The 13,952-nt window shown below is 41.4% G+C and overlaps 1 pseudogene; it reads right to left on the bottom strand.

Moving 5' to 3' along the window:
- Nucleotides 1–277: 277 nt before the first annotated feature.
- LOC114213586 (small ribosomal subunit protein eS6 pseudogene) lies at nucleotides 278–1,023 on the bottom strand (annotated as a pseudogene).
- Nucleotides 1,024–13,952: the final 12,929 nt, after the last annotated feature.

Raw genomic sequence — 13,952 nt, forward strand, 5'->3', positions numbered from 1 at the left:
ACTAAAGGAGATGTGTAGGACAATGGTTTAGTAATATAAAATAAGGATTTGTTTCCACCATTACTTCACTCCTCTCCTCTCTTCCATTTCTCCTCATCAAACATAGATATGTATTCACAAGTGATTTTCAGTAAAAGGTATTTCTTTTAGATCTATATCTATCATCTATCTATCTATCTATCTACCTACGTATCTATCATCATCTATTTGTATACATATATATGTAGGGTTTTTTTTTTTATGTCTGATCTTATTTACTTGTCCCTCTTAGAAAATCTCATTTGTGACTGGACTCAGACTTAGAGGTAGAAGCTCCCAGAGGGAACAGCCTCGGTCTCTTGGCAAATCTGTTCCTGGCGTTTTTCTTTGGCCTCCTTCATTCTCTTGGCCAAAAGTTTAACATATTCTGCAGCTTCTTCCTTATTTTTCTGAGTGCGCTGCTTCTTCAAAGCAACACGCCGACGTTTGTGATGGAGGACATGTGGAATGACAAGACGCCGAATCTTAGGCGCTTTGGTTCTGGGTTTCTTACCTTCTTTGGAGCTTTCTCACAACATACTGGTGGACATGATCTTCTTTAGAGAGACTGAAAAGTTTGCGGATTCTGCTGGCTCTTTTGGGCCCCAGGCGACGAAGCACAGTAGTATCAGTGAGTCCAGGAATATCCTTCTCCCCTTTGTTAACAATGACCAAGTTGAGAACACCGAGATTGGCATCCACAGTGCAACCCCGAACAGATTCGTGCTTTCTCTCTCCAGTCCGCCTTGGTCTATAGCAGGAATGCCCCTTACTCAGCAGCAGGAGGACACGGCCATGGGTCAAGACACCCCGCTTCATGGGGAAGCCTTGTTTGTCATTGCCACCACGGATTCGGACAACATAACCCTTCCATTCTTCACCCAGAGCATCAGCAGCAACTTCTGTGGCCATACGCTTCTCATAAAAGGTATGAGGTTTGAGTTCATCGTCCACTTCAATGAGTTTCTGGCAGCCAGTAGCTGGGAAAGAGATATTCAGCTTCATCCTGAAGCAGCCTACTGCCTCCGAGGCACCACGAAAAAGAGCTATATGTAGTTTTTTATATATTTATAGCTCTTTATATATAGTTATAAATTTCATTTAATGCATTCTATTAATTATATATTTTCCCCATTTCTTAGGAATTAAAAAACATCATTTTTGCATGGTATATAATAAAGAAGTAATTTTAACTTTCAAATAATTTTAGATTGATACCTTATCAGTGTAGTATAAGTTCCTTTTAATACAGTCTGATAATTTTCATAATATGTAAAGGCAAAACTCTTATTTTCTCTTATTTAACAAATGACATACTCTGAATTTCTTTTTTTAAAGATTTTATTTATTTATTTATTTGACAGAGAGAGAAAGAGTGAGAGTGAGCACAAGCAGAGGGGAGAGGGGAGAAGCAGAGGGAGAGGGGAGAAGCAGAGGGAGAGGGAGAAGCAGGCTCCCTGCTGAGCAGGGAGCCCGATGTGAGGTTTGATCCCAGGATGCTAGGATCATGACCCGAGCTGAAGGCAGACACTTAACCGACTGAGCCACCCAGGTGCCCCTGAATTTCTTTGATTATATACAAAAATAATTTTTGGGGCACCTGGGTGGCTCAGTTGGTTAAGTGACTGCCTTCGGCTCAGGTCATGATCCCGGAGTCCTGGGATTGAGTCCCACATCGGGCTCCCGGCTCAGCAGGGAGCCTGCTTCTCCCTCTGACCCTCTCCCCTCTCATGCTGTTTCTCTCTCTCTCTCTCTCAAATAAATAAATAAAATCTTTAAAAAAAACAAAAATAATTTTTTGAGAGAGAGCGAGAGAGCATGCACAAGCTGGGGCAGGGGGAAAGGCAGAGGGAGAGAGAGAGAGGGAGAATCCCAAGCATGTGTGGGGTTCAATCCCATGACCCTGAGATCATGACCTGAGCCAAAATGAAGAGTCAGATGCTCAACTGACTGAGCCACCCGGGAGCCCCGCAAAATCATAATTTTAAACAAAAAACTTCAACGACATGTTATGTTGAGTTTAGCTGGGGATCAAGCACATACTAAAATGAACGAAATCGCCAGTGTGTTATGTCATCAAAAGTAGACAAAACCCATCGTTCATAACCTTGAAATTTTTGAATATTAAAAATAAATTGATTTACTGTTTTAATTTTTGCATTTTATTTTTTTAATGATTTTGCTCGAGGCTAGTAACTAAATTTTTTTGTTTTTTTTAAGATTTTATTTATTTATTTGAGAGAGAGAATAAGAGAGAGAGCACATGAGGGGGGGAGGGTCAGAGGGAGAAGCAGACTCCCCGCCGAGCAGGGAGCCTGATGTGGGACTCAATCTTGGGACTCCAGGATCATGACCTGAGCCGAAGGCAGTCGCTTAACCAACTGAGCCACCCAGGCGCCCAAATTTATGCATTTTATTTCTGATTGATAAGATTAGAAAGAAAGTTCCAGGCAGCTAACTGGAGACCTTCTCTGCAAATAATCTTTATTCCCAATAGGCAAAAAAAGGTAAATGGGAAATGCATGTCACCATAGTTTCTTTTTTTATATTAATTTTTCAAGTATCAGACACTCTTTGTTACGCTATATGAGAATCTGATTTGGATGAATGCAACATTTGATAGAATGAAGATTTGTTCGAGGCAAACTTACAGAATTATTCCTACATATCCTTCATGAGTTTGTGGTATTTATCACAATCAGTTGTGAGGATGAATCAAATAATATAAATGATAAGTAATAAAAACAGCTGTTGAACCAAGCAATACAACCTCTAGACAATTTTCCTTCACCAGAACATTTGTCTGACTCCCATTAAATATTATGTATGCTCACTTGCCATGCTCCTGGAGGCTCTCAAATGTTCTAGATCACAGGGAAGAACACTGCTTAAAGAAAGAGATGTTGAACCAGATGCCATTAGCCACCTTTAATGATACAAATCCCCAGAAATATCACTTGAAAAATGCTAACGGATTGATGTTCAAGATAATAGAACACAATTTATTTTATTTTATTTTTTAAAAGATTTTATTTATTTGACAGAGAGAGAGATCGCAAAGGCAGGAACACAAGAGATCGCGAAAGCAGGAACACAAGTGTTTTTTTTTTTAAGATTTTATTTATTCATTTGACAGAAAGAGTCAGCAAGAGAGGGAACACAAGCAGGGGGAGTGGGAGAGGGAGAAGCAGGTTTCCCGCTGAGCAGGGAGCCCGATGCGGGGCTCGATCCCAGGACCTGGGGACCGTGACCTGAGCCGAAGGCAGACCTTAACCACTGAGCCACCCAGACACCCAATAGAACATAATTTAGAACTGCCTGACTTACAGCTTTAAAACTGACCTTTTCTTCCTTATAAATAAATATTTCTGCAAATCATTATGTATAATAACAGCCTTAGGAGGAAAGTCCCCACAAAATTGCTGGAGAGATACAAACTCTTAAAAACACATTTATAGGGTGCCTGGGTGGCTCAGTTGGTTAAGCGACTGCCTTCAGCTCAGGTCATGATCCTGGAGTCCCGGGATCGAGTCCCGCATCAGGCTCCCTGCTCAGCAGGGAGACTGCTTCTCCCTCCGACCCTCCCCCCTCTCATGTGCTTTCTTTCTCTCGCATTCTCTCTCTTTCAAATAAATAAATAAATCTTTAAAAAAAACACATTTATAAATTTATTTAAATACATGGGAGTTGATTTGAATTGACTTGCAGTTACGAGAGAAGGCCCACCCTCCTTCCCAACTCAGTGCTTTCCACAAAGAAAGTAGTCTTCTGAATATGTAATTATTTTTCATGCCATATGTTGTTATTTGCACTGGGTTCCTGAGCATATTCTCAAACTGCTCTTTCTACCCAAACCTACAGAATAAGTAAGAAAGGGAAACAATGATTAAATAGGGCCTGGACTGTTCCCTAGGAAGACACATCCAAGAGCCCTAGGCAACAGCTGATAGCTGAAAAAGTGGGGTGAGTTTTTGGAAAATCCACTGACGTATATTCAAGGATATTGTCACTATATTTTTGTATCAGAGACATTTGGTCTTTCAACTTGTGAAGAAACCCATCCAACTTGTCTTTATTATTTGCTCTAGGGCCCAAAACAGAAGACTTAAGAAATAAGTTTTGGCATAACTTTCATTTTGTTTATTTGTTTTCTTTAGCAAACCAGTTTTAACACCCTTCCTCTCTCTGCTGGGTTATATTTGTTCTTCTAACACCTGTCATAACTAACTTCAGTAGCAATGACATTGAGTGAAGTATCTCCCCAAGGGGCCTGACAAAGCTAGCTCCCAAAACAAAATCTGGCTGCTAAACTCAGAATTCTTCCTGCAACACCGTGCTGCCTCAGTTTTCCCGAGATGTAAGCCACAGGACTGGCTCTGGGACAGCGTGGGGCAGGGATGAACGGTGGTTATTAGAATTACAGGTGTTCTCTCTTCCGACTAATTCATATCATCAAATAAATCACAGAGGATTTTTGCAAGTTCAGCTGCAAAGCACCGTTCATTCCTTCCAGGAAAAAAAGAAAAGCAAGAGGAAGTCATCCTGGAGAGTGATGCTATCTCATATTGTCTTTTTACATTTCCTAAATCTTTCCTAAATCAGCCAATGTACAATTTCTCTCCTCACTTCAATTCAGACCTGGAATGTGGGAAGAGCTAGAAAGACTTTACCGAAGGCTCAAGGAAGCACAGGAAGGAAATGAGACCAGAGTGTTCCCACCTCATGAGAAGGCCCAAAACAAAGTCACCAACCATGGGATTAGGCTAAGTCTCCTTCTACCATCTCTTTGTCCATGCCATACTGACCCAGGACAGAGGGAAGTGTTTACTACTGAGTCAGGCACATCTCTTCTGTTTTGATTTCATAGGAATAACAAGAGTTGCAATCATTAAAGCACTATCTAAAGGAACTGGAACCCTCATATACTGCTGATCTGGAATGTAAACTGGTATACACTATTTCTTAAAACATCCAACATGCTCTGTTAAGTGAAAGAAGCCAGACACAAAAGCCACATATTATATGATTCCGTATTTATAAAATGTCCAGAATAGGCAAATCCATAGAGATAGAAAGTAGGTTAGTGTGGTTTTCAGGGGACAGGCGAGGGAGGAATTGGGACTGACTGCTAATAGGTATGGGGTCTCTTTCTGGGATGATGGAAATATTCTGGAATTAGATAGTGGTGATGGTTGCACAACATAGTGAATATACCCCATCTCAGTAAAACAAATTAAAACTAAAAACACTGGGGCCCCAAATGGTCTGAATTAAAGCAACCACTTTATATGGATATATCCAATTACATAAAAGATACCTTTCTCAGTTTGGAAAAAAAGGGAATGGAGAGAAATAGGAAGACCAGTTGTGTCTGATAAAAATGATCTACTGATCTACTTGTGTTTTCATAAGCAAAAAATAAAGTCAGGCAGACTCTTACCATAAATCTTACCACAGAGTCCACTCCTGAGAATCTACCCAAGGGAAATGAAAATATGGTCACACAAGTGATTGTACAATAGTCATGGTGACATTATTCATGACGGCCAAAAGCCTGTCTGCCCAGTGGTGAGTAGAACAGTAAAATGTGGTGTATCCACATAAGGCAATACTATTTAGCAATTACAGGAACGAAATAATGCTCCATGAAATGATGTGCTCAAAAGACTTCAAAAACACGATGTTAAGTGCAAAAAAGCCAGAGACAAAAGACTATATCTTCTATGATTTCACTTGTGTGAATTTCACAGAAAAGGGGAATGATGAGAAAGTTCTAAAATTGGACTGTGATAGCGGTTGCGCAGCTCTATGAATCTACAAACAATTACTGAAGTGTCTATTTCAGTTAGTGAAATGGGGGAGGGGGAGATTGCCAGAGGAGGGTAGGCTGGAAAGAAGAAGAAAAGAATTGAAACAGAAAGAAATATTTTTTAACACAAAAAAATACAAAACAATGTAACAGAAGTAACACAAAAGTTTCAGATTAAGACATAGTTAATGCAGAACACTCAGAAAAGTTTAAATAAAATGTGGGTAAAGATACATCAAGCAAACACATAAAAGCCTGGCAATATTCACAGCAGAAAAGTGGAATTCAAGGGCTAAGCCTTTGACGAGACAAAGAGAATCATTTTATATGAATAAAAGGTAAAAGATGCAGGGAAGAAATATTAAAGCTTATCATGTTCTGATTTTCTAAATACACGATTGTAACTGTTCTTATTGGTCTATCACCAATCAAACGGACAACAAATAAGTTTATAAAAATGTCCAATAATACATACAAGTTTGAATTCATAGATATACATTAAATATGTATAAAATTGTTTCTTTTTAAATGTCTGGGAAAAATTCACACAGAGAAACAGCCCAGCAAGAAAATCTCAGGTTCTGAAACACAGAACTTTTTCAGACCATATTCTCTGACCACAGAGCGTAAGGAGACATTAATAACAAAACTACAACACAAAAATAAAACCTCAACTATAGGAGAAGGGAAATTTTAGTTCTTCTCCCCAAGTCACATGCTTCTCTGTCCACCCTCTTCCTCCCCCACACTCTTCCCCTAAGCCAGGTGGCTGTTGAGCTCTGCTCACTTCTTTGCCTGTCTCCAATTCTGCACAGCTAGGACCACTGATGCCCAGGTGGGCACCATCAGGGCCCCTCGTGGAGCCCAGCCAGCTCTCCCAGGCTGATGCCTGAATATGTGCTCCCAGGATTTAGAGCAGGGTCTCTGTTGGGCTTGACCCCGAGTTCTGTCCTCCATTCTAGCTTCTCCAGAGCTTTTCAATGAACATTATTATGAACTGGCTCAGCTATTAATAAAATGGTGCTTTGATTCCCATTTGATTCATGTTTCTTCTGTAAAGCTCTGTGGGAATCTCCAAGAAGTATAGAGTGACTGGATGAGGATGATTTATGCATTTCTGCAATCCCAGATATAAATATTACTGGCAAGTTTCACTAACATTCCATCCTGATTTTTAATATCTACCAATTGGAAACTAGAAAAGACTCCCGTGCTGCCCAACATTAAAATACTATTACAGACTATTTATAAAATAGAACTTATAAAAACTAATGAGATGCTTCCAAAAAATGAACTATTGGGACTTCATCAAGATAAAAATCTGCACAGCAAAGGAAACAATCAACAAAACTAAAAGGCAACCTACAGAATGGGAGAAGATATTTGCAAATGTCTTATCAGATAAAGAGTTAGTATCCAAGATCTATAAAGAACTTAACAAACTCAACACTCCAGAAATTAGTAATCCAGTTAAGGAATGGGTAGAAGAGGGGCGCCTGGGTGGCTCAGTCAGTTAAGCAACTGCCTTCGGCTCAGGTCATGATCCCAGGTCCTGGGATCGAGTCCCACATCAAGCTCCCTGCTCTGAGGGGAGCCTGCTTCTCCCTCTCCCACTCCCCCTGCTTGTGTTCCCTCTCTCGCTGTATCTCTCTCTGTCAAATAAATAAATAAAATCTTTAAAAAAAAAGAAATGGGCAGAAGACATGAACAGACATTTCTCCAAGGAAGACATACAAATGGCTAATAGATACAAGAAAAAATGCTTAACATCCTTCATCATCAGGGAAATACAAATCAAAACCACAATGAGATACCACCTCACACCAGTCAGAATGGCTAAAATGAACAACTCAGGAAACAGCAGATGCTGGTGAGGATGTGGAGAAACGGGAACACTTTTGCACTCTTGATGGGAATGCAAACTGGTGCAGCCACTCTGGAAAATAGTATGGAGGTTCCCCAAAAAGTTAAAAAATAGAACTACCCTATGATCCAGCAATTGCACTACTGGGTATTTATCCAAAGGATACAAACATAGTGATTCGAAAGGACACATGCAGCCCCATGTTTATAGCAGCAATGTCCATAATAGCCAAATTATGGAAAGAGCCCCAATGTCCGTTGACTAATGAATGGATAAAGAAGATACGGTGTACACACACATACACACACACACACGCAGGAATATTACTCAGCCATCAAAAAGAATGAAATCTTGCCATTTGCAATGACATGGTTGGAACTAGAGGATATTATGCTAAGCGAAATAAGTCAGTCCAAGAAAGACTTGGACTTTCTTGGTCTTCAAGACTTCGTATGACTTCACTCATATATGGAATTTAAGAAACAAAATAGATGAACATAGGGAAAGGGAAAGAAAAATAAAATAAGATAAAAATAGAGAGGGAGGCAAACAATAAGAGACTCTTAACTATAGGAAACAAACTGAGGGTTGCTGGAGGGGAGATGGGTGGGGGTGGGCTCGATGGGTGACGGGCATTAAGGAGGGCACATGTTGTAATGAGCACTGGTTGTTATATGTAAGTGATGAATCACTAAATTTTACTCCTGAAACTAATACTACACTATTTGTTAACTAACTTGAATTTAAATAAAATCTTGGAAGAAAAAAAATAGGCCTTTAGAGAGGTAATCAAGTTGAAATAAGATCATTAGGGTAGTCCCTAATCCAACATGACCAGTGTCTTTATAAAAAGGGGACATTTGGACACAGAGACAGACTTGCACAGAGGGAAGATGATGTGAAGACAGTGAGGATGCCATGTAAAAGTGAAGACAGATATTGGAGTGATGCATCTTACAAGCCAAGGAATTATACAATTTGCCAGCAAATCGCCCAAAGTTAGGAGAGGGGCATGGAGCAGATTCTTTCTCACAGCCCACAAAGCAACCAACCTGTAGACACCTTGATATTGGACTTCTGGCCTCTAGGACCATGAGATAATGAGTTCTTGTTGTTCGAGCCACATAATTTGTAGGACTTTGTTAAGGCAATCCCAGGAAACTAAGGCACCATCCAAAATGCTAGCTCTTTTGCAGGGTAGGTCTTTTGAAAGCCCTACAAAAAACAGCCCCGCCCCCGGCTTGTTCTGTGACATAAGCTTTCTGGCCTGAGTGTGATCTCTTCCACCATTCCCTAACCCCTGAGGGAGAGCTCCCATCTCCTGGGATTCCTTGTCTGGGTGATGGCCCTATTGGTAGGGTACCAGACGGAAGGCTCAAGCCCAATGGCCTTCCTCGGTCAGTGCTCACTCTTCCCATGGGAAACTTCTACCACACAAAATGTTGAGAATGTAGGCTTCTCCACTGGTAAGCATACATCCAAGCAGGGAATAAAATGCCAATCCTCCATTCTTGATCTTTAAAAGTGATTATTTTGAACCACCTTGCCAATGAAAGGGTCAGTGGCTCCTTCCTCCTCAGAAGGGTGTGAGGAGAGCCTCTACTTAGGATCACTCCTTTCTCAAAGACGTGTCAACCTCCTTGTGCTTCTCAGGCCTTTCCCTGTACTGACCTAGGGTTGGGAGACTGAGGTTAGTTGCAGGGCCAGATTTATTCTTCCATATGTCACAGAGCCATCTGTGAGGCATCTGACCCCAACTTCCGGAAGTTTTTAAACTTAGAAATGTGGTGCTTAGTTAGCTCCATTTGCCCTCAGTTTTAGCCACGGTTCCAAAGTAATAGGAAAAATGCCACTCAGTACCTTGTTATGTATGGATGGTGATTCTGTTATTAAATTAAAATATTTTCTTGTTTAAAAAAAACTAATGAGATGCTTCCATTTAAAAATGCTTTTTTTTTAACCAGACAAAATAACAATAATGTGTTAACATTTAATGACAGAGGTTTAAATAAAATCCACTGGAAAGAAATTAAGACAATCAAAATAATAAAGATAAAGGTAGAAATTAATTAGGAAACAAAATTGGACAGAACAGATAACTAAATCCAAGAGCTGTTTCTTTGGTTATCTAGTTATTTAAAAATAATACTAAGGCAACACAAATAATAAGATTTATCCCGAGTTTTAAAAGGATTTATTTAGGGACATGAAGATTTAGAAATCATCAACAAATACCATAAATTTCTGTGTGCTAATGATTATGAAGAGCTCAATGAAATACACAAATCTCTCTCTGCCAAGCTCCCTGCCACACACCACACCCCATCACACCCTGAGACCTCAACTCCTCACTTCAACAGCCCTGAAACAGTGAAATTTCCTTAGAACAAGGACGTTGGCCCTTAAGGCTTGGCAAGACTTTTCAACCCATTTCTCTAACAATGCAAAAAAATTCAAGGTTACACTGCAAACCTCAAGGCACAATGCCCACTCCTTTCAAGTAGTGTTGACCTTGTCTCTGTTCAAGCTGACCCACAGCCCCACTGTTAAGCCTTGCAAGAAAGCCTAACTGTAAAATAAGCTGGGAGAACCTGGAGACTAAAGGGCGTAGAGCCCAGTGTTTGACCTGGAAAATACTGAACTATAAAGACTTTGTTACAGGAGAAAGCAAACAGGGATGGGGGTGGGGTAAAAGATCATAAATATTGCTTGGGAAAAAGCTAAACAATTTTGCACCAGGCTAATCCATTCAGTTTCTTATCTAGTCCCATCTTTTCTGTTTTAGTTGTATGATTTCTGATTTTGTCTTTTCTGTAAATTGAACATAATCACTTACCCCACAGAATTGTTAGAGGAAAAAGGCAGGCTATGTGGAAGAACTTTGCAAAGAACAATGCTTGATAGGATGGTAGTGCAGGCAGAGGGGTTTCACTGCTCAGTGAGGGATGAGATAAGACAACACATGCCTTGAGTCTGATCCAGGACAGTCATGGCATTCAGCTTTCAAATGCAACTGTCTTCCTTGGTCTCCTTGAACCCATTTGGAGCTGCCAGTAGGCCGCTGTGAGGTTAAAGATCCTTTATAAGTCAGAAGGTCCACCTGTCCCAGCCAAGGAGGGGAAGTAGCATATTTCCAGAGCCCAATAATCCCACAACGATATTAATAAGGGCAACCCTGGACCCTAGCTCCTCCTCTTGGGCACCCACATTTCTTGATCACCAAGGCCTTGGGTAAGAGCTTGAGTGGAAGTACAGATCTAGAGAACTGACTTTTAACTATGAAACAAATATTTAAAAACCCCATCAGGACTCAGACCCATATGGAGAAACATGAAGCAGATGAGGCCAGTGGAGGTGGCTCAGCCCAGCCGGGACTGGGGGCTTATTGATTGGCTTGTACTTTGGTGTGTGGTGGAAACCCACTCCTCTGTCTTTCTTAGCAAATATTTAGTAGACTCCACATTGATCATTAATGTTCTGTTAAATGGATTTTCTTGAGGAAGGCATACAAAGAGGCCTCGAGTCTGGTGTCATGAGTAGCAAGATCAGAGGCTGCACTTGGAAGATAGAAATTCCTGAAATAGACCATATACATCTTAATAGTCCAAATGAAAAATTTTAAGAGAGAATTTCTGGCTGGCCCAACTTGGGACAGGAATGACGGTTTGGATTAATAAACTATAGCCAAGTGGGCCCAGCCAAGTAGTATCGTCATGGCAACGAGAGGTCTTGTGAATCAGGGGCCGTGGCCAGGAAGAGACTCTTGGCAAGCTGGGCAAGTGCCCTAAGAGGAGCTATTTTGAGAATACAGACCACAACGTGAAAACAGCTTATCTCTGGGGGTGAGCCTGTGGATGTCTTTTAGTTTTGGTTTGTATCATTCAAGAACGGGTTAGTTGCAAGAAACAGAAACACAACTCTAACCAGCTGAGGGAGAAAGTGAAAATCATCAAAAGGCTAACATGCGTGCAGTGTACAAATGGTCTCAAGAACAGCCAGAAACAGAATCTTGGACACTCTGCCAGGACCATCTCTCACTTCTGCTTCTCCCTGAATATCAGTTTACTTGCCTCCAGATTTTTCCACACAACAGGAGACATGGCTGCAAGAGGCTCCCCAGCCTGGCATCTCCCTCTTTCACCACCAGAATGAGACGGATATTTACTCTTTCTGGTTCCGAATTTTAAAAGCCCCAGAGAAAATCAGCTTAACTCAGGCAGGAATTGTTACTGCCTCGTTCCCCTTCTGTCCACACTATCTGGCACGTGGGAGAGCCTAAGTCCACATGTTAAACAAATAGTGGATGTGAGGGAAATGGAGGGAGCCTCGTGAAAGATAACTCCCGAGTTTGGTGACCAATGCGGAGGTGATGCTATGAACTCAACCAGGCTGCAGAGGAGTTATGGCCAAGCGGAGGGCCCAGAGCATTGTTTCGCAGTGAAGAATGTGAACGTCGGAGTTAGACGGTCTGGATTGGAGTTCCAGCTTTGCCACTGACCATCTGAGTGACTGTGGGCAGGTTATTGCAACCTTCAAAGCCTCCACTGCTCCACCCATAAACGTGGAGATCATTTTAACATCCAGTTTATAGGGCTCCTTGTCAAAATTAAATAAAATACCCTGTGCAGAGCGCTCAATAATTGACTGATATTATTATATTCTTCTTTCAACCACACTGCATTATGTTTTTGAATTGACTTTCACCATCTTTGTGGTCAGAACAAATTATTTTCTGATGATAACATTGTTTCATGTTTCCACGTCCGTGCCAGTTAATCGGTGTGTTTCTCCAGTCCACAGGCAAAGATATGTGCTCAATCATACCTATCTCAATGGGGAGGAATCACTTTGGAGCCCCCACTTTTGTTCGGGTGCTGGTCATAACAGCCTATGCCGTAAGAAGTGTCTGTATGTCGCTCAGGAACGTGCTTGGCAGGTTGCCAGGCAGCAATATCCAGAAGAAGGTGACAGTTATGTTCAGAGAGTGCAGGCCTTGCCCAGCAAAATCTGAGACACTCTGGGGACCACCACATGGTCGAGTTCACTCATTATTGGGACCACACCTACATGTGGGGAAATCCAAAGGGTTTGGCTTCTCTCTCTAAACCTTACGGTTGAAAGTAATTTTCCCCTCTCGGTTTTTAAACATCAGCTAAGGGGTTGGAATATGTCCTTTACCTGGGAGAACATGTACATTTAAAAGTAGAAGCTTTTAATGTGGTCTTTTAAATTTCTCCGTACATAAGGACTATGGCTTTGGGGTCACCCCCGCCCTCTAGATAGATAATGCTTTGAAGGTATATAAGTAGAACCTAGAATAAGAAAGAAATTTTGCGGGTTTTACTTTTTATTAGTAGAATAAATTTTAGTATTTTATATAAAGGTCCTAATTTCTGTAACATCCTCAAATATGTTGGGGCAAATTATATTTTCCAAAGATGGCTACACCAATATATACCCCAACCCACATCCTCTGATTATAAAGAAGTGCAAATAACTAGTTTCACTCAAAAGATACTGATTGCATCCCTCTAACTATTGACTCCTGTGTCATGACCCCAAATCCAGACCTCAGCACTTGACTTCAAGTCATGTTATATCCTAGTCTGCATTTGTGAATGTTAAAAGCCCTGGATGTAGAATTAAACTTCCTGGGTTGGTGTCTTCATTGACCACTAATTGTATGACCTTGGACAAGGGACTTAACTTTCCACTCAAGTACCAAGATTACTCCCTTTATTCAGGTTAATAAACGAAGGCAAGGAGTCATTGTTGACTCTACTGCTGGCTCTGCTCTGCTGGGCATTTCTTGGGCAGCCATGTCCTAACACACTGTGGCAGGACTGGGGTGGGGCTGACTTGACCCACATACTTCCTGGAAGCTGAGGTCTGGGAGTAGATGTGTGTGTTTGGAGGGGAAGGTAGAGACATCAGGGCACTGGAAGGAAAGCTAATCCTAACGACCGAAAGGACCCAGTTCAGGATATTGGTTGCCCCAGGAACTAAGTCCATGTTTTATCATTTCGCCCAAGTCTGGGCCCCACCTGCCCTCAGTCTTAACACCGGAGGGAAGGAAAGAATTAGGGCAAGCCTGTAGAGTAACTTGTGCTAACTGAGGCCCAAGCTGGGGCTTCTGGGCAGGGAGTGCACTTTGGAAGAGGGGAGAGAAAAGGTGGAATGTGCTTTAGAGGTCTGCAACTTTCCTGCTCCAATCAGTGAGGGAGAGACGGGGCCCTGCTCCCTCCCCGCCCTTCCCAGCTG

The sequence above is a fragment of the Eumetopias jubatus genome, unplaced genomic scaffold (assembly GCF_037043125.1).
Source record: "Eumetopias jubatus isolate StellerSeaLion01/CBP00866 unplaced genomic scaffold, mEumJub1_p1.0 scaffold_15, whole genome shotgun sequence".
NCBI classification, from domain to species: domain Eukaryota; kingdom Metazoa; phylum Chordata; class Mammalia; order Carnivora; family Otariidae; genus Eumetopias; species Eumetopias jubatus.